This window comes from Ischnura elegans, chromosome X (genome assembly GCF_921293095.1).
Source record: "Ischnura elegans chromosome X, ioIscEleg1.1, whole genome shotgun sequence".
Taxonomy (NCBI): Eukaryota; Metazoa; Arthropoda; class Insecta; order Odonata; family Coenagrionidae; genus Ischnura; species Ischnura elegans.
The window spans coordinates 29,438,517-29,458,628 of record NC_060259.1 but is presented as its reverse complement, the minus strand read 5'-3'; positions in this window follow the sequence as shown (position 1 = coordinate 29,458,628).

Sequence of the window (20,112 nt, the reverse complement as noted above, 5' to 3'; positions counted from 1 at the left end):
GTTGGTCATGATCGAGAGACAAGCGCGATTTGGATCTTTTGTGTGACCGATTGATGACCGGGATCACTCCAACGAACGACTCACTATTTCTGATCGTTCGCGATTTCGTTCGTTAATTATTCGCGATCGAAGTCGGTCGTTGGTCGCTCGTGATCTAGCAAAGTTTTTCAGTCATTCACAAACAAAAATGGTCGCTGGCGAATGAACTAATGGAATAGAACAACGATGCCTCCAATTATCGTGATATTTTCAATTTTACGATTCAGCTATTTATTATGGAGTTCTATTCAGTAAATAAGAAAGACACCATTATGTTTAAATCGCAATCTACTTCACCGTCATACATTTTATAGGAGTCTCTATGATTTACGCATTTTTATAACTTGTTGCCAAATATATAAAAAATGGAAATTCATGCATTACCTACGTTGAGATAAAATTAAACGTAGTGAAATTTTTGATCCATTTATAATTTTCGATTAAAATTTGGAGTATTTTCCAGTAAAATTCATCAAATAAAAATAATAATGCCATAATAATTTAGATTGGCGAAGACGTGAAAAAATAAGAAAATCGTTCTTTAAGCATTCATTGTCCTAAATTAAGAGCCTCGGGTATAATACCCATAATGCGGTATTCAACAATTAATTTTTTGTCTAAATTCAAGTTTAAGCATTTTGATGATATTAAGGTCTATTGATACCTGTCACGAAACATGAGTGAATATTCAGCCGCGGTTGATAACCTCCCTTTTTTTAAGAACTACATAAAATCTCTTAAAGATAACGCCTGTTGGGCGACGCTGGGCCCTGAGATTAAGGGAGCCACTGCATGAGTCGGTCGAAAGGTTTGTCAGCTGTGGGGATTGAGGTTGAAAATACAGTTGTGGACAAGGGTTGGATGATAGGGTCATTAACAAATCGTCTGAGGTTGAGTGGACGGCAAGCTGTGAAAAGTATGGCATGCCAACGAGGAAGTCGAAGGGAAGAAAGTGCATGCGGGGTGAGAAGACAAGAGGTGAAAGTGATTATTTGTCTATAAACTGATTACTTTTCTAAATACAGCGCGGTATCCCGAGAAGAGTTTTTACATGTTGTTCACCGGGAAACTGTAAACTCTTGCGATATTTAGTAGTATATAAGATTTTCCACTCGATGTTAGCACAGAAGAGAGACACGCTCATATTCCTTGGCCACTAAGTTTTTGCATACTTCTTCTATCAATTGCTGTACCTAACTCTGCATAGAAAATAATCACATATAGCCCTTGGCTTCTCGCCACCTCATATGGAGTATAAGAAGTGGTTAGCGAAGCAACAAAAACACGGGCAATAAAGCAATAAAATACACCGTTCCGTAAATTGACTATACGGAAGCCCCTTCAAACCTTAATTTTTTGCTTGAGACAAGTGCAATAGCTCTAACTGTATTTTTTATGGTTTTATTTATTCTGATATTTACATTATTAAAGGCAACTAAATATATATATATATATGTAATTATTAATAAATTATAATATAAAATATTGTACAATGTTATAAACGCATTAATTAATTACAATTCCTGATTAATCGTCTAAAAAGCGACGGAGATCTTTTTATCGGCAGTCAACGACAAAATTGTCGTCGAACCGTAACTCTAAATGGTTTTTCAACCTTTCCTTGAGTCTTCTTAATATTTTTCTGTCATTTAGTCACCGGCGAATCCGAAGATGACCTGACACTTTCACATTGATGGGCATACACATTTGCATTCGCATTACACATGGGGTTCAAAGGGACACAATTCAATCCAGACATATCCAAATTTACTATTCAATCGTGTCTCTGGATATATCTGGATTAGATGGGTAACAAAAGTGCAGGAGAAAATGAGGACAATGGAAACTTGTTCCGTCGAAACGTCAGCCGCAGTATCATTTACGCATTTATGATGCATTTAGACACTTATAATTCCAAGTCGCAGAGAAAGGACCCTTATATTCCGGTGCATACACTAGGATAAGTGTGCGACGATATACAGCAGTAGGCATGCCTACAGAGCAAATCATTGCTTCAACATTTTAACAACAATTTCAAAAACCAGCGTTCACATATAATGTTTGCAATATTTCTAACAGGTATTTTCCCTTTATGTTATAATTATAGAAAAATGACTACTTATTAATGAAAAATGTGAGTAGGTATGAATATGCAAAACTTTTGCGATTTCGTGATGCACAACTGATGTATTTTTCACAATGATGCAGATAAATTAATAATTATGATCTTAACTTCTTTTCTTTACTTGTTATCACCAAAGCAAATAGCTACATTATTTTCTAATGCAATTTTTTATGTTACTCCAAACAATTTATTATATTACTACTATTATATTATTACAATTTATTACATAACTGGGCGAAATGCCAAAAATGTCGTGTAGCTGCACTGAGGCGGTATACGATGACCAGTATCTTTTCATGAAAATTGACTCTGGACACTCTGAAACATCGAGGAGAAGAAAAGCAATCGCCTATGGGTATCCTGCGCATTCCACTTCATCTGTGAAGAATAATTGATGAGGTGAATGAGCAGCGGTATCTCTGGTGATGAAAATCAAATCCAAAGGAAACAAGCATCGTGACTCTACAATGCAAGTAACTTCTCATGTTTCCAACAGATAATCAATCGTAAGCATCTGCTGGGATAAAAGGTATATAGTGCATTTCCTTCATTAAAGGGCATAGCCGGATAAGAAGGTGAAAAGTCCCCCCTCCCGGATTTTTCCCGTACTTGGGATATGCAATTGGGGATCAAATAGGACAAACGTCCCCATATTTCCAGCCCGCTATGTGCCCCCCAGGGCCGGCTAGATCGAAAATACGAGTTTCACTCTTTTTTAAATATCTCGGTCAAGAATGCATATTTTTTATTGCGGTTTGCGGCATTTGAAACCTTATTTAATGGCACATATTTTCAATTGTTTTCAAGAACTTCGAGCGGGGAAAGAAGATATGGCGTCGATTTGAAAATTTCTGATGCATGTTTTCATAAAATTTTCTTGAAAGGGCCAAAAAGAAAAAATGTTTTCTGGAGGTGTTTTTTAATACCTTTCGGCTGGCGTATTGAAAATATAACTTTTAGGTGGTGGAACATCGCGAAAAATGCGATTGAAAATATGCGATTTTGGCCATTTGGCTCTATGCTCTGGCCCTCCAACACACCCCTTTTTAGTTATTATAGTATTGTACCGATTAAGGTGCTCACCACAGGGACAGAATTGTATTGATACTGGTTCCGAAAATGCTTTCAGGGCCCTTGAAAACGCCCGAGTAAGCTAAAAAGAATTTCCCGGCTTCCAACCCCCTCTGTCATTCCTTTCAATGAGAATTTATTGAACTTCCTCAATGTCCTTATAAGATATAAATTCATTTAAATTACCTCACCTATGCTAAACTACGTGGATATCATGATAAGTTTATGATAGCTGTTTGCTGAAATGAAAAAAATTATGGGTTTCAGCTTTTTCCCAATTGGCATACAAATAAAAAAAATCTGGTGATCAGTAACTAGCCGAACAGATGAATTTTCACCATACAATTTTATATTGACTCCAGGATGTCAATGAAAATCGCTCTTGAAAGGTTATTCGTCATCCTGTGAATATTCATTGATGCATGTTACTACGTTGTCCGTCAAAACAAATGCTAGTTAAAATCTTATTTAACATTACTTAATAAAATCAAGGTCTTGCGATTTATCTTGGTACTGCCCGTAGGATAAATAATAAATTGTTGCTGCTATATGAGCGCAACACCCTATTCTTCTGTTCCATTACCACAGTCACAGAAATATCTCAATATACTGCCCCATACGATGCCATTCGCTGTAAGTATGTTCTAAATAAAAATTATAGTTCGTTATATTTTAATGATATTTTTCCTTAATGCTATCAATACCTACCCGTCTTAATTTAGCCACGAAATCACAATTTATTCAATTCTTTAGCCGTTAATTGAACTTGAATGCCTTTCAGCGTCGGCATCAGCACGCTGAACTCTAAATTATCTTCTAAATATGACACAACATCCCGAAATCCTCTATCCAGAATCAAAATGTCACCTTTTTTCATGAAATTATCACTGGATATGCCGATTGCAAGATTGATTTTAGAGAATCGGCATCATTTTGAATGGCCAAAAAGGGTCCGGGCATAACAATCACAACCCATCAAGGGTAAAAATAGGGAATGGTTTACAAATAGGAGCTAGTACTCTTCACGTTTCCGGTTTAGAGCTTAAAAAGAAAAACTATCAGCCCTTGAGTGACTGGCCTAATATTCAAATTTCTCGTCGACGTTAACACACTAAGTACCTCTGTTACTTGGTCCCATGACAAACCAGTAAAAGTTCGCGGACAATCAGTTCTCTAGAAAAAGGAAGTCACTAAGTTTCGCCGTCAAACTGCGGTTAGATAAATATGCGACTTTGTCCATAAAGAGACGAATTTTAGAAACATGCAAGGAAATACTTTTGCAGTAGATACGGAAAGTGGGAATTTCATAGGTAAAAACCGCTTATCATGTATGTACATAACCTTTACAGACCACATTTTTGAAAGAAATGATCTAACTCCACCCCCTTCAATCTAGCTTACACGGGAGCACGATGGAGGTAATTTGTAGCGGTATATCCACAAATGAAACAACACTTGAGCGTAGATACAACGCGGGAAAAACTCAAATCGAGCTCATTTTCTTAATCTAAATTCTCACGTTCCGGCAGTTTTCGGGGGCCCTGAAGTCATTTTCGGCACCAGTATCAATACAATTCTGTCCCTGTGGTGAGCACCTTAATCGGTACAATACTATAATAACTAAAAAGGGGTGTGTTGGAGGGCCAGAGCATAGAGCCAAATGGCCAAAATCGCATATTTTCAATCGCATTTTTCGCGATGTTCCACCACCTAAAAGTTATATTTTCAATACGCCAGCCGAAAGGTATTAAAAAACACCTCCAGAAAACATTTTTTCTTTTTGGCCCTTTCAAGAAAATTTTATGAAAACATGCATCAGAAATTTTCAAATCGACGCCATATCTTCTTTCCCCGCTCGAAGTTCATGAAAACAATTGAAAATATGTGCCATTAAATAAGGTTTCAAATGCCGCAAACCGCAATAAAAAATATGCATTCTTGACCGAGATATTTAAAAAAGAGTGAAACTCGTATTTTCGATCTAGCCGGCCCTGGGGGGCACATAGCGGGCTGGAAATATGGGGACGTTTGTCCTATTTGATCCCCAATTGCATATCCCAAGTACGGGAAAAATCCGGGAGGGGGGACTTTTCACCTTCTTATCCGGCTATGCCCTTTGATGAATTTATGGGGGAAATCATAATGGCCTGAACATAATGTGACTTCTGCTTGTGTAAAATAGCCTAGATGGGTTACAAAAGTGCAGGAGAAAATGAAGGCAATGGAAACGTGTTCCGTTGAACCGTCAGGCGCAAAAGCGTTTACGATGCTATAATGCAGCGCATTATTTATAAATGTAATTCGCAGAGAAAGGACTCTTATATTCCAGTGCATAACCTGTGATAAGTGTACGACGAAATACTGTCTACAGAGTAAATCACAGCTTAACGCTTAAATTAAAATCTTCTTCTCCAATATGAAAAAAGAGCATTCACATCTGGTGTTTGTGATTTTCTAACAGGTATTTTTCCTTTTCTGTTGTATTTACAGAAGAAATACTAATTATTTAAGAACAATCTGAGTATGCCTAAATATATGCTCAATGACAAAACTGCGATTTCGTGATGTGCAACTGATGTCTTTATCATTATAATGGAGGTTATCATCTTAATCATTCTTTTCTTTACTTTTTGTCATCAAAGCGAATAGCTACATTATTTTCTTCTGCACTTTACTATATTACTTTATACTGGGCGATCTTATGCCAAAAATGTCGTAAAGCTGCAATGAGGCGGTATTCGATAATCAGTATCTCTTCCTGAAAATTGACTCCGGACACTCTGGAACATCGAGGAGATGGAAATCAATCGCCTAGGGGTATCTCTGCACATTCCACTTCATCTGTGAAGAGTAATTGATGAGTAGGATGAGCAGAGGTATCTTTGGTGATTAAAATAAATTCCAAAGGAATAAAGGAACGTGACTCTACAACAGTGGCTGCTTACACATAAGGACTCTCGGACGCCGCCCCTCCCAAAGATTTGAAAAAGGAAAAAAAAATTAAATATGCCCATTCAATTGCAATTATACATTATAAACCAAGGTGTTTCTTCAATGGCATACATAAAAAATGTAGGAAAAACACGAAAAAATAGTGCGAGAAGTTCGCATTTTTAGCCGCGGGGCGCTGCACAGTGGGCGGAAATCGGAAAAAGCCGGACAAAATTACTAAATGGCTTTTTTTGAGTTATAGACTTGAAACTTCGCAGGTATACTCAAAATTGATTGAAGTTTATGGATATGTACTTTATTTGGCCTTGGTCCTACCCGTTACTGTGATACAGAGGCTCAAACGTGAGCAAATTTCCATAAAAACGCCCGTCTTCAATTTTCTCTGAAAATCTTCCAAAGTAAGTAGATGGTGAAGTTATGGATGGATTCTTGTGGAATGAAAGACCACATAATCTGTTGGCATAGGGTTTTTTCTTTGATTTCCCGTAATCTTAAAGAATATTAGCGATAAATTCTTCCCGTGCAGTTACAAAATGGCGGATACTGTTTTTCAACAAAGTTTTACATTTAGGTAGAGTTTCAAATAGGTTTTCGGCAAAGTCACGCGAAGTAACTTATATCAGAGCATTTTTTGAAGATTTCTTGAGGTGTTTATGCAGTTATCTTTGAAATAAGTTTGCGTCGCCGGAAATCACATTGATTTTTCGATCGCGCGGCAGGGTTCGTCTACGCGCGACGGGAGTTGGATTGGCTGCGACGCGGTAAGGTTATTGAAGCTGAATGGGTTTTAACGCTCAGCATTCACCGTTTTTATATTTTGCTTCAAGACACCGATTCTCAAATGGCCTATGGTGAAGACAGTGGAGGTTTTTCAGCCGGAGGTAAGTGCACGTTTCATTGAAGTTCATTTCGTTTTCTTTGGATACGATCGAAGACCATGCTTCTATTAAAAGCGTTCAAACCTCGAAAAAGTGAGTTGTTTTCCTGGGACTCATACAAAAATACCTACCAGAAAGACACCAGCTGAGACTTACACTTTCTTTACTATCCGATCCCTGACCCCCAGGATTCTACCACGAAATCGATCGTTTATGACACCGCGGATCGGAGCCTTTGACCGTCTGAACGGGGTATTTCCACGGGAACTTCTAGCTTTTTTAAAATGTGTATCATATCCTCAGTTCTACGTTGACTGCGGTGAAGGAAGGTTAAGTTATCTTGAGTGCGCTGAATTTGTAAAAGTGATTTGAATTGGTTTGTGGAGCGTAAAAATGTCAAACTCCCACGTTTCCGGTAAGTATGTTTTTGAATAAATCACTGAAATCTTTTTCAAAATAGTCATTTAAGTGATATTAGTAATTTTACCTGAAAAATTTCTTATCTTGCCTTTCTAAACTAAAATAAATTAAAACTTAAATTATCAACTGCCACTGTTTTGATTCCAATCAATACGATACATCCAATATGTATTCAAAAAATCGTATGTGGCATTTTAGCGTAGACAAACCAACAGAATATTTATCGATATCAGGTTTACGATATTTTACATCTCCTAAGTTATTCATACCCCACACCCTTGCTCCGCAGATTTAACATCTCATGATTCAGCTGTCCGTCAGTATGTTGAAAACAAAAAACAATCGTTTTTCTTGATTTCGAAATGACTATATTTTCCTGTAGGATAATAAATTATATCGGCATTAAGATTAAGAAAAGTTATGAAAATAATGTTAGCAATATAAGCATTACCTTTCCGTTGATCATTGTCAATAGTAAACAGAACTTGATTGTATAAATTCCACAGTTGAAATCATTAAGGTCATCCACCTGCCTTTCAATATCATGTCTTTCTGATTTTGTAACTTCTTTTGTCTCTTTTTTCACTTAAAGCGAATGGGATGACAAAATCGTGTCGACGACGGCCGTGGATTTTCCCAGATAGTGTCACCTAAAATTGCAGAGCCTAGATGTGAGAAGTGCCTCCGATGCAAGTTAAATTCTTTATCAAAAGTTTAGAGATAAATGTTATTAACCAAGAGAAATTGGAAATAAGACTTCAGTCGGTACCTGTAGCGCCGTTAATCAAACTAAGAGGTACAAGGGAACTCATGGCTAGGAATATGTCTGAAGCATACACTTGTTGCCACAGTTGCTTATATTGAGAGTGCCCCGAACTTCCATCAAAACCGTACTTAGAGACTAATGTGCATTTCACCACACATTTTAATTATTTAGTGGTGGCTAAGCAGGCTATTATTCCCCATACAGTGTAATTCAGTAGTACTTGAAGGTTTATTTCACGTATAGTCTCAGTTATTTTAATTCCTTCGTTATAAGCTGCCTTTTTTGCGTGCGCTATTCTGTCATAGCTGGGATTCAATTCGTGTCCATGGCTCAGAGCTGTCCTACGGAAAGACCGATATTGACTCTTAGTCAACTCAGAGGCAAAAAGGCAAATCATCAATGACAGTGCCTCTTCGACTGTCATCTCAGTGTGGACCTTTCAACTCGTCCTCCACTTTGAAAGAACTCTGTTAGCCTGAGTAGGGGTCGTAGTTGTTATTTCTGCAATAAGCTGAGCTGCTGCAGTATCTCCCTTCTCTCTCAAACTCACATGCTGCCAGAGCAAGCAGAGCAGTAGTAGTAGTAGTTTTTAATGTTTGAATTTTTCTTATACGTGATCTAACACATGAGGTGCGAAATTTTTTTAAGCCGCCCGGGAGTGCCTGGCAAATAAAATATGAATTTCGTAACATAAATCTAAAGGGGGAATTTTATTTAATAAATCAATTTGAGAGGAATAGATTTTTACAAAAATACTTTACCAACCGGCTGTCATTGAAGTATCGGGAAAGTGATGCATAACAAATTCTGTAAATATTATGGATTCAGCGAACCAATTTTTGTGTCGACATAAAATTCGTTCATTGTTTCGAGAACTCTCTGCCCACTTCTTTAGGTATGGCCATGAGATGCGTTTTGTCAGGAAGTCATTGAGAAATTTCATAGCATCAGCGTCTTGTCTTAAATTCAGCCTCCGCGTTAAATAATGCAGCAAATATTTTTTTTCTGAGCGAGTGATATTTTTCCCAATTCCAAAATTATTTTATAGATATCCAATCATGTAATAATGTGAGGAGACATTTTCTATTGTTTATTATATATATATATATTTATTATTTATATTGTATAGACTATTTCTGTGTAAAATTTAAAAATAAACAATAAATTTGTAGACCCTATGGTTATCCAATGTCCTAATGAGTACACGGGAAGAACGTGTGGTAAATGTGCAGCAAACATCAGTAATCTATAAGTCAAATTAGAACTAAGGGTATGATGCACATTTTAAAAAAGCTAGAAGTTCCCGTGGAAATACCCCGTTCAGACGGTCAAAGGCTCCGATCCACGGTGTCATAAACGACCGATTTCGCGATAGAATCCTGGGGGTCAGGGATCGGATAGTAAAGAAAGTGTAAGTCTCAGCTGGTGTCTTTCTGGTAGGTATTTTTTTATGAGTCCCAGGAAAACAACTCACTTTTTCGAGGTTTGAACGCTTTTAATAGAAGCATGGTCTTCGATCGTATCCAAAGAAAACGAAATGAACTTCAATGAAACGTGCACTTACCTCCGGCTGAAAAACCTCCACTGTCTTCACCATAGGCCATTTGAGAATCGGTGTCTTGAAGCAAAATATAAAAACGGTGAATGCTGAGCGTTAAAACCCATTCAGCTTCAATAACCTTACCGCGTCGCAGCCAATCCAACTCCCGTCGCGCGTAGACGAACCCTGCCGCGCGATCGAAAAATCAATGTGATTTCCGGCGACGCAAACTTATTTCAAAGATAACTGCATAAACACCTCAAGAAATCTTCAAAAAATGCTCTGATATAAGTTACTTCGCGTGACTTTGCCGAAAACCTATTTGAAACTCTACCTAAATGTAAAACTTTGTTGAAAAACAGTATCCGCCATTTTGTAACTGCACGGGAAGAATTTATCGCTAATATTCTTTAAGATTACGGGAAATCAAAGAAAAAACCCTATGCCAACAGATTATGTGGTCTTTCATTCCACAAGAATCCATCCATAACTTCACCATCTACTTACTTTGGAAGATTTTCAGAGAAAATTGAAGACGGGCGTTTTTATGGAAATTTGCTCACGTTTGAGCCTCTGTATCACAGTAACGGGTAGGACCAAGGCCAAATAAAGTACATATCCATAAACTTCAATCAATTTTGAGTATACCTGCGAAGTTTCAAGTCTATAACTCAAAAAAAGCCATTTAGTAATTTTGTCCGGCTTTTTCCGATTTCCGCCCACTGTGCGCTGGCCAGAACGTCCCAATCCATCACCATGCAGTAGGGCGGATCGCAAAAATCGATTTTTTTCAAATCCATCTGGCCCAATGAAAAAAAGTTGTGGGACCGATCAAAAATAAGGCCCGAAAAATTTGAGACCTGTACGTGAACCCCTGACCCTCGCTCAAATGCAATTTAGGGGGGGAGGGTCAAAATTCGAAAAATTAAATATTTTATGGTTATTCCCTATAGATTTTGCCGAGTTACTGCCCCTATAGGTCTAAAATTTCGTGCATTTTGACGTATCTGCCACCGTTTAGCCACAAAATGCCTAATTTGAGTCCGCGTCCGCGAAGAAAATATTCCCACGCCCACGCAGCGTCGCGGATACCAGAGCCGCAGGCCGATCCCTTCCCCTCCACGCTCGCTTCTCCCCCTCCCACGCCTCTAACACAGCAAACTTCATCCCGCGCATGCTGCTAGGAGGTCGTTTATCTTTCATAATATAAATCAGAAGATGGTAGACGGTAAAAAAGCGTTGCGTAGTGAGACGACTTATCCCTTCTTTGGCGCCTCGTCGGCGTTAAACAAATCGATGTTACCAACTTTTAGAGAAGTGATGAAATAATTTTAGACCTGCGCGCGCAGGAAAGGAGACTACGGTCTTGAAGACGCCTCTCGAGTGGCTATGAAGGTGTGCGAACTATGGTGACGCGCTTCTCTTCCATTATGAATGTGACTAAATAGATTTAGCGGTACCACAGGAAGTACTAAAACTTACGGAAAATCTAATACTACTAATAGGCCAAGTAGGTTTTTATTGAAGTATAAGACTCAAACAATTTTAAAGGAACATTTTAAATTATGCGATATTTTTGCGTGTAAGTGCATGGAGGAGCATAAGGTTCCCCCAATGAGAAGTATTTTGAGAGACAATCTGACGAAAAGAAAGATGATGGCTGCTGGATTGAACCCTAAAGAAACTCGACAACTTAGGAAAAAAGGGAATCGTAGGCGAGCGTTGAGTCATCATCGTCAATTCTTGCACGGGAAAATGGTATCAAAAGTTTTCTTCATCAATTCATCCGAAGAAAATTAAAATGGCGAGAAATTAGCCGATTTGTATCTCTACTTTCCTCATGAAATAAATATTGAGGACTGTAACCTCAAATTGGAACTTCTTCGGGGAAAATGCGTCTGCCAACTGTGATAGAGGTGTATGCAAGAACCAAGCAACAGCAATGATCGTTCCCGCAACTTTAGCTGACGCAAAAGTCATAACTTCGTAAGATATATCAAAGCTAGTGTACCGGAATTACTTACGTAGACAGAAAAAGATGCTAATTACTGTGAATAAGAAAAGAGAGGTGTCATCAAAGGGTCTCATTTTATTGGAATGATGAAAAAAGGGAAGAGGACTTATCAATACAAGTTTATAGGGGAATGTGTGGTGTTAGTTGAAGAAACAGGGTCCCACTTTTGGAGGTTTGCCTCCTCCGTCGGAGGATTAGTAAAAGTTATAAAATCTGCGATTATCGATTCCTTTCCGAGTGAAAATTAGATACACAGAATTAAAAAGGATTTGATTATGATGGTACCAAGCGAGTACCGCCCAAAAAGGAGGCATCATCCCTTTGCTATAAGCATAATTCCAAAATCCCTTGCAGTGTGGGTAGACTTTTCTCGGGATTCCCACCGGGTTAATTTTTCCATAATGGCCAACATTTCAAGCTCTGACTGGGGGCTCATCCTAAGAGATAAATTTTGTTGAACCCCAAAAAGAATTTACCAACATCATTCGCCGGGAAAGCATCAAATCGTATTTCATCCCTTACAGTGGTCTATTTTCTAATTGCACTATGTTGACTTGGATTTGCGACATAAACGTTGGGAGGGTAATCTAGGGACCCAATATGCGTTTCCGCAAGGATGCGTTTGGCGACCAATCCGAGATATTTTTTAATTGCTGGATTTCAATATCGACGTAAAGTACTACCCGCTGATGATATATTGGAGAGAGACTCCGGTTCCTTCGGCTGTATCCGAGCTTAGCGCTGTGGAATTTAAAAATCTATTGATGAAAGTCCAAATTTCAATTTCAATATTCCTTTTATTATACATACGGATGAGAGATTCGCGAAAGAATTTACCAAAACTTTGTTGACAGCAGCAAAAGACAAGGAATGACAATAACAAAAGAAATACAGACTGGAAAGCAGGTAATTGAATAATTTCTTCGTGATTGTTCCTCACTGGACAATGCTGATAAGTCAAATATTAGTAAGACTAACGAAGAAAAACGCACTTGGTGTGAATTTTGCTGCATCTGGGGCGTTTGAGTGGGGTGCGGGGAGGGTACGCCGGCGGCCTTCACCCTTATTCATCCATTTAGTCACAGCTGTCGGACAATACCGGAATAGAAGTGCATAACCTAAGTTCCCAAACCTTCATAGCCACTCGAGAGGCGTCTTCAAGACCGTAGTCTCCTTTCCTGCACGCGCAGGTCTAAAATTATTTCATCACTTCTCTAAAAGTTGGTAACATCGATTTGTTTAACGCCGACGAGGCGCCAAAGAAGGGATAAGTCGTCTCACTACGCAACGCTTTTTTACCGTCTACCATCTTCTGATTTATATTATGAAAGATAAACGACCTCCTAGCAGCATGCGCGGGATGAAGTTTGCTGTGTTAGAGGCGTGGGAGGGGGAGAAGCGAGCGTGGAGGGGAAGGGATCGGCCTGCGGCTCTGGTATCCGCGACGCTGCGTGGGCGTTGGAATATTTTCTTCGCGGACGCGGACTCAAATTAGGCATTTTGTGGCTAAACGGTGGCAGATACGTCAAAATGCACGAAATTTTAGTCCTATAGGGGCAGTAACTCGGCAAAATCTATAGGGAATAACCATAAAATATTTAATTTTTCGAATTTTGACCCTTCCCCCCTAAATTGCATTTGAGCGAGGGTCAGGGGTTCACGTACAGGTCTCAAATTTTTCAGGCCTTATTTTTGATCGGTCCCACAACTTTTTTTCATTGGGCCAGATGGATTTGAAAAAAATCGATTTTTGCGATCCGCCCTACCATGCAGTTATATGAAGAGTGGTAGTGGTGGGGGCTGCTGGTGCTATGAGGCTATGACACGTGTAATCTTGTGCGCTTGTGCCTTATGGAAGTCTTGGGACGCCGCCCGAGCGACGTATCTAGTGAGTTGACATCGCCGCGCCGGCCGGCGGGCGTATAATCTTGGTGTTGCAGTGTTGCAGAATACCTTGTTTTGGTGACCAGAAGACTAATTATGTGTAAATTGTTTTATCGAATGAGTGATTGGTATGCAAACAGGCCTAGTTGCAGTTGAGTTCATCGAGTTAGTGATTGTTACTGTTTTAGTGTTAGTGATTGTTTTGTGTATTAGAGAGTCATAATGGTCTCTTGATTGCCTTAAAAAAACTCACTAAAATATACAAAATGTTAAAATATTTAACCCCCACGGTTTAGTGTGCCCCTCCCAACATTTGACTCACGAGCCGCCACTGCTCTACAATTCAAGTAACTTCTCATGTTTCCAGCATAGAATAAAGCGAATTCATCTACTGAGATAAAAAGTGTGCGGCGCATTTCCTTCATTACATTTGATGAATGTATGGGGGGAATCATACCTGGTGTTCAGTGAAGTTCAGAGCGTTCCGTTCGTCGGATGGGACATAAATCCTATGTCCCCTTGGAGCCTTCCGTTAGGAGCAAGATAATGTCGACGCGTTTTCCCAACACCCTTTCTTCTCTACCCTTTCCTCACGGCTCAAATGATCTCAGATATCAGTCGTCCACACTAAATAAAAATATCATTGTATTAAATGGGATATACAAAGTTCTTGGAACTGATTGGCGGGGAGAACAGGCTGGTAGTGAAATTACTTTCAGGTGTAACTAATGCAGCTGTTTGATATCGTTCCAAGCGGCTCCATCAACGTTCCCAAGCCAACAATCGTCACAAAATTTTGATAGCAGTGCCGTTATCTCTTATTCAACAATGCCTTCTTATCAGACATATGTAAGCACCATTTACTATCAACTTTTTCCAATTAAAATTCAATTTTCCCGCATCAACATTACGTAGTATTCTCACATGCTTATTTACCCTGAAATTCCCGAAAAAAAAGTTAGTTTTCCCTTATCAATTCGATAATTATTTCGGATGCTATAAGTTACGAAGGGTGAGACGGTATGCTGTCACGCAAATTTTTATCAAATGAAAAACTGAGAATGAAAAATAAGGTAAATAGAGTTGAAAGTATCAAATAAAGAGCTTTGACTCAAACTTTTGATCAGTTCTGTATCTCTATTTGGAGCGGAGTAATTCTCACGAGAAAAAGACCATATTTTTGGGAAGTTAGCAATTTTTTCCTCCCAACTGGTTTCATATGCGTAACTGTAAAAACATTCAAACCAAGGCTACATATATCCCATACTTTTTAGTGGAAACAGTTCCTCGATATATGCAAAAGTGGCCTCCTAGCGACCTTAATGGTAGCGTCCTGCAAAGGCACTTTCTGGCGTGGTATCCAGTCCCCTTAAGTGATCCCGTACAGTGCCCCGCCAAAAATTAAATATATTTATTAAGTACCTATTCATGAAATCGCTGCTATTTTCAAAGATGACGGTACTTCCACTCCCAGCCTATTCTCCCCGTCAATCAATTTCAACAACTTTGTATACCCCATGTTATGCAACGGCATTTATAGAGGTCTACTCATTAGGTTTGGCTAAAAACCTGACTTAGTTTAAATGATGGATAAAAATTCACAATCCTTCGCTTTACCCCCTCCCTAACGCCCTCCTACGGGGTGGGCAAGTAAGTTCCACGTAATAATCGTTTAGATTTGACCAAGGAACAACTGCACCAAATTTCATGCTTGTTATTTTACATGCAACGTTGGTGGCCGTGCCGATATGACGCCTAACAAGGCGCGAAGCTAGGGGAGGGGGGCATTGGAAGCTTCAGCACCCCCCCCCCAAATTTTTCACTTGCGGTGACTGCCCGCGAAGCAACATCTGAGGAGACCACTAGCCTATCTATTACCATTGTACTATACCAGGGGTCAGGGGCGCAACTAGGAACTAAGGCTTGGGGTGATTTAGGTGTCACTAATACCGGTGTGTGTGGGGGTATGGAATACCCACCAGGATATGCGGTAGGTGCGAGATTTATTAATTGCGGAATTTTAAGATAAATGGTACAAAATAGTGAGTTTTACGGCTTCCTGAGGGATATTTTATTAATCCTTACACTATTCTACAAGTAATATCAATCCAATTAATTAAAATGGATGCCTACTTCACTTTTTCAGCCTGTGCGGCAATTTTTCAACCCCCTCAGCTTACCCATTATGTCCACCTACCCTTTCCCCACTCATGCCTTTACCCATGATTCAAAGCCTTCCTTTATCCACTCTGTCACTTTTTTACACTCCCCTAACATATTAGAAGTCTCTCTTTTCCTATTCCCTTTATGCCATTTTAAAATATTTTTATTGCACTTTAAAAACTGCAACATGGACTGGAGAAATATTGTAAAGCCATAAAACAAAGGGTAAAAATGTGTCATGACTAGGACTCACACCCAAAATCACTTGATAAGTTTTAGGTTCTGCCTAAATAATCACTGGGAGGCAGCAGTTTGTCCAGAACAGAGTTCCAGACTAAGGACAGAAGAGAAACAGATTGGGGTCACAAATGTTAATTTAGCTGAAATTTTCCAACTGTATTCATACATCAGTTAGGAAACTCAGCTAATTAAGCATGAGTGACCAAATAATTTTGTGGCATGAAAAGGAATACCATAGATGAAGAAATAGATGTGAGCTGCCCAGGACCTTCACATCTCTGGCAACCTCAATAAATATTCTTCTTCAGCAACGGGATCTCCCTGACTATGAGAGCAAGTGGCTCTTTCAATACATCACCGACGGACAATACTGCAACGGACCTTCAAGCCATACAAGTTATTCTTAATTTGCTAAACGAGAAACATATTTTATATTCCTACATTTTCATTTTTATTCCATCCATACACTTTCCTTGATGTATATTACATATAATCATTAGTACCTGTGTATGTACTTCATTCTTCAGCTACATGTGCGCATGTGCGCATCACAGTCATGTTGTAAAAATAATATTATTATAGGATGAATTTAGCCTTTGAGGAATTAAATTTCATCCCCGAAATGCATCACTACTCATGCTACCCTGACACTGCACCCCACTTGTTAAGCATTAGACCATCAGTGCTTACTTCTTCTAGAAATTAATAGTCATTCTATTGTATTTCAGAAAATATTCTTACTGTGTGATAGTAGCTGCCATTTGGAAGACCAACACCACAGATTACTTGGTAAGTGGTCCATCATTTTGAGCAATGGATTTTTTTGCCTTGATTCTATCAGATTTCTGCAACATTTCTAGGTCGTACTAGGTTTCTGATATGTATTACAAAATTCATGTTTTCAAGCATGAAAGCTATCATATATCAATGAGTAACAAGGAACTAAGGCTTACGAGAAAACTTCAATAAATGCTCATGCCATTCGTGAGATGAGTATTCCATCGTAGTTTTACAGGCATATAGCAGGCCTATTTCTAAATGTTGTTTACATGTTGACTTTACAGTTGATCCATAATTTTAGGCTTTGCTATTTGGCACTTGATGTTAGGAAGTTTTTGGTAGCCTTAAAGGCCTCACTTTTATAAAACAAAATTATGAACAATATCTTAGAATGATTAAAATATTTATTAACAATTCACATTTATATTAAACCTACCTTCTCAAACACATTTTTTATACATTTCTAGGCCCTATTGAAGTATTTAGTGCAAGAAAACTCAGCTTTTCAAGATCCCCTAATGTCCTATTGTAGGATTTGGAAGAGTTCGGAGGATGCAGATGACAGTGGTTGATACTTAAAGAAAGTACCAGAGGAAGGTGATGATTTGTCTGCAGAAATTGAAGGAGACCACGGTGATACTCAGGATGACATCACAGGCACAAAGCAGGCATTTAGTGTTTCTCATCTGGATGGCTATGCGGGAACTATCAACAACACAAAAAAAGGCCAACATGATAAGGATGGTACAGAAAGACCTAATAGGGGACCAACGAAACTCTGTATAATTAGGTTCCTATTATCATGTATAAAACATGGCTGAAATAAAATGAAACCTCTTCCTGGCAGAGTGATTCTCATTCCATGATGCCTCACTATGCTACTCTTATTTTGTATTACACATTCATGTATCATTAAATATAACCAGTTTTACATTTAGGAGCTACTGCTCATCTTCTCCTTACTTCTCCACATTTATTTATTCCTTCCAAAATAATAAACAAAGACACAAATTATGACATTATTCTGGGTGGAAATCCCAAGATTTTGCTTAGCAGTATGCTATCGTCACGATTCAGTCTGTGCTGATCTCATATTGAAATTATATTCTTGAAAATGAGGGCAGATTGCACAAGGTGAAGTTCCTTGACTCCATTCAACAAGGTACATTCAGGTACTTTTATGAGATGCAACTCATTCCAGTTCTACATACGCCACAGCCTTCAACTGTGGGTCATCACGAAGCATTACTTCCTTTGATGAGTTGGGAAAGTTATCAATATTAATTAATAGACAATTTCCTCCACAGTATGGCAGTTGTTACACATTCCTCTGGCTCCTCATTCCTATCTTTTACATATTTCATCCATACAACCCAATCATCAACCTTCAAAAACTTCCTTTTGACAAACTTTTTCTTAGCTTTCTCTCATAAGCCTTATCAACACCCTCACTCCTTTCCCAGAGTAATGAAAAGTTAATTTTTTTAACTAAGAAGTACATTTTACACTATTTTTGGAAAAATGTTTTTATATCTTTTTTTAGTATGCTTTCATTCTCAGCATCAGCATCCACTGCCCCCTTCATACCCTCCTTCCATGCAATCCATCTCAGTAATTTAATGAATGCATCGCCTATCTAAAATCACCAGCAATACTAGCAAACTAATAGAGGAGTTACTAACACCTGTTTGAAGTAAATAAGCTTCACTATGACTACGCCACTAACTTGTACTTGGGCTCAAAAAACTTTTTTTTACACTTTTCAAGCAAAAGATATGCTGCCTTCAAGAAGAAAAATCTGCAAAGTCAAGTATGATAATTATGAAATGGAAAATTCTCCCTACCACCCAAGGGCATACCCAGGATCAAAACTGGGGGGGGGGAAGCCAAGGTTGTTGAAGTTGTAGGTAAGATTGAAGCATGGATGAAATCAACATTTTTTGTAACAGCTCTTTATTAGTTTTTTTTAAATTATTTGCTTGAAAAAATATTATTTTCCTTGAAGACATTTGCGATTCTTGCTTCTGGGGGGCAGCTGCCCCTTGCTGGGTACGCCCATGCTCCCACCTCTGGAATTATTACAGATAGTAATCAATATAGTGTTTGGTTTGGTGAGGGATAGGACTGCAATTCTGTTTATTTCGTTAGTACCTCATCATAAATCCTAGTTTTGGTTACAGACTGATAATTTGTAGTTTGCTTACATATCAATATTTAATCCAAACTGTTTCCTGCATCAATATTCCACAGTCAATAATAACCTCTCCTTGGCTCCTTATAGCACGACGTCAATCACCATGGCATGTAGGGTGGCCAAGATTGTGGGAGATTTTGTGAAATTGCCCTAAAGGGAAAATCAAGTATGTCTTTCTCACTTTGAATGTTTGAGGTGATGTCTTACTATGCTTGTTAATCACTCAATGAAAAGTACCTGGATAGTGCATGAATAATACATTAATTTCACAATGGAATGAGGAACATTTTTGGCTGCATGACGTGCATTGACAATATGAATCACACATAGGCAACCTGGCTTTTTTTAAATTAACCTTTTTGCTCCGAGAGACGAAAATATGCGGCAGGACATTTCTTGATCCGGGAGATGAAAGCCGCAAATTTTCATCCATTGTAGATTTTTCTATGCAAGCGAACAAATGCCAAAAATATATGTTTCCTTGCTCTTCTCCTTTTATAACTGTCGCAGGTTCACAAAGTCTTAGTTTCAGGCCCCAACAAAGTGGGACTTAGGCCATACGCTCAATATCCAGGAGCATCGTCTTATATTACCCCTCCTTATGATAAAGAATCACAGTCATTCAATTGTTCATTCAGTCAGTTTTTGAACTGAATATTTGTTCTTTACGCAAGAAATATAAAATAAGAAATGAGTTCTTTGTCTTTTAAGCAGTGCTTACAAATTTAAAACGAAATTCTACCAGAAATATTAACTTACATCCCGATTTCAGTATAAACATCAACATGGAAATTGTTGCTGCATTAAATGTGTTAATATTGACGTCAGAGCTTTGTTCAAAATTTAACAATTCTTGCAACAATGCCGCAGGTAGGGTTATAAACCCCGAAAGGAGGGAGCCCAACTGCCCTCAGAGTCCGAGATGATGCAAAGTCCCCGCTAGGAAGGGTCGAAAAAGGTTGGTGCTGAGTGTGTGTGATTATCCACAAGACCCTTCTTAACGAATATCCTGCAAAAATACTCTGTACAGAGGGGACGGAAAAGTC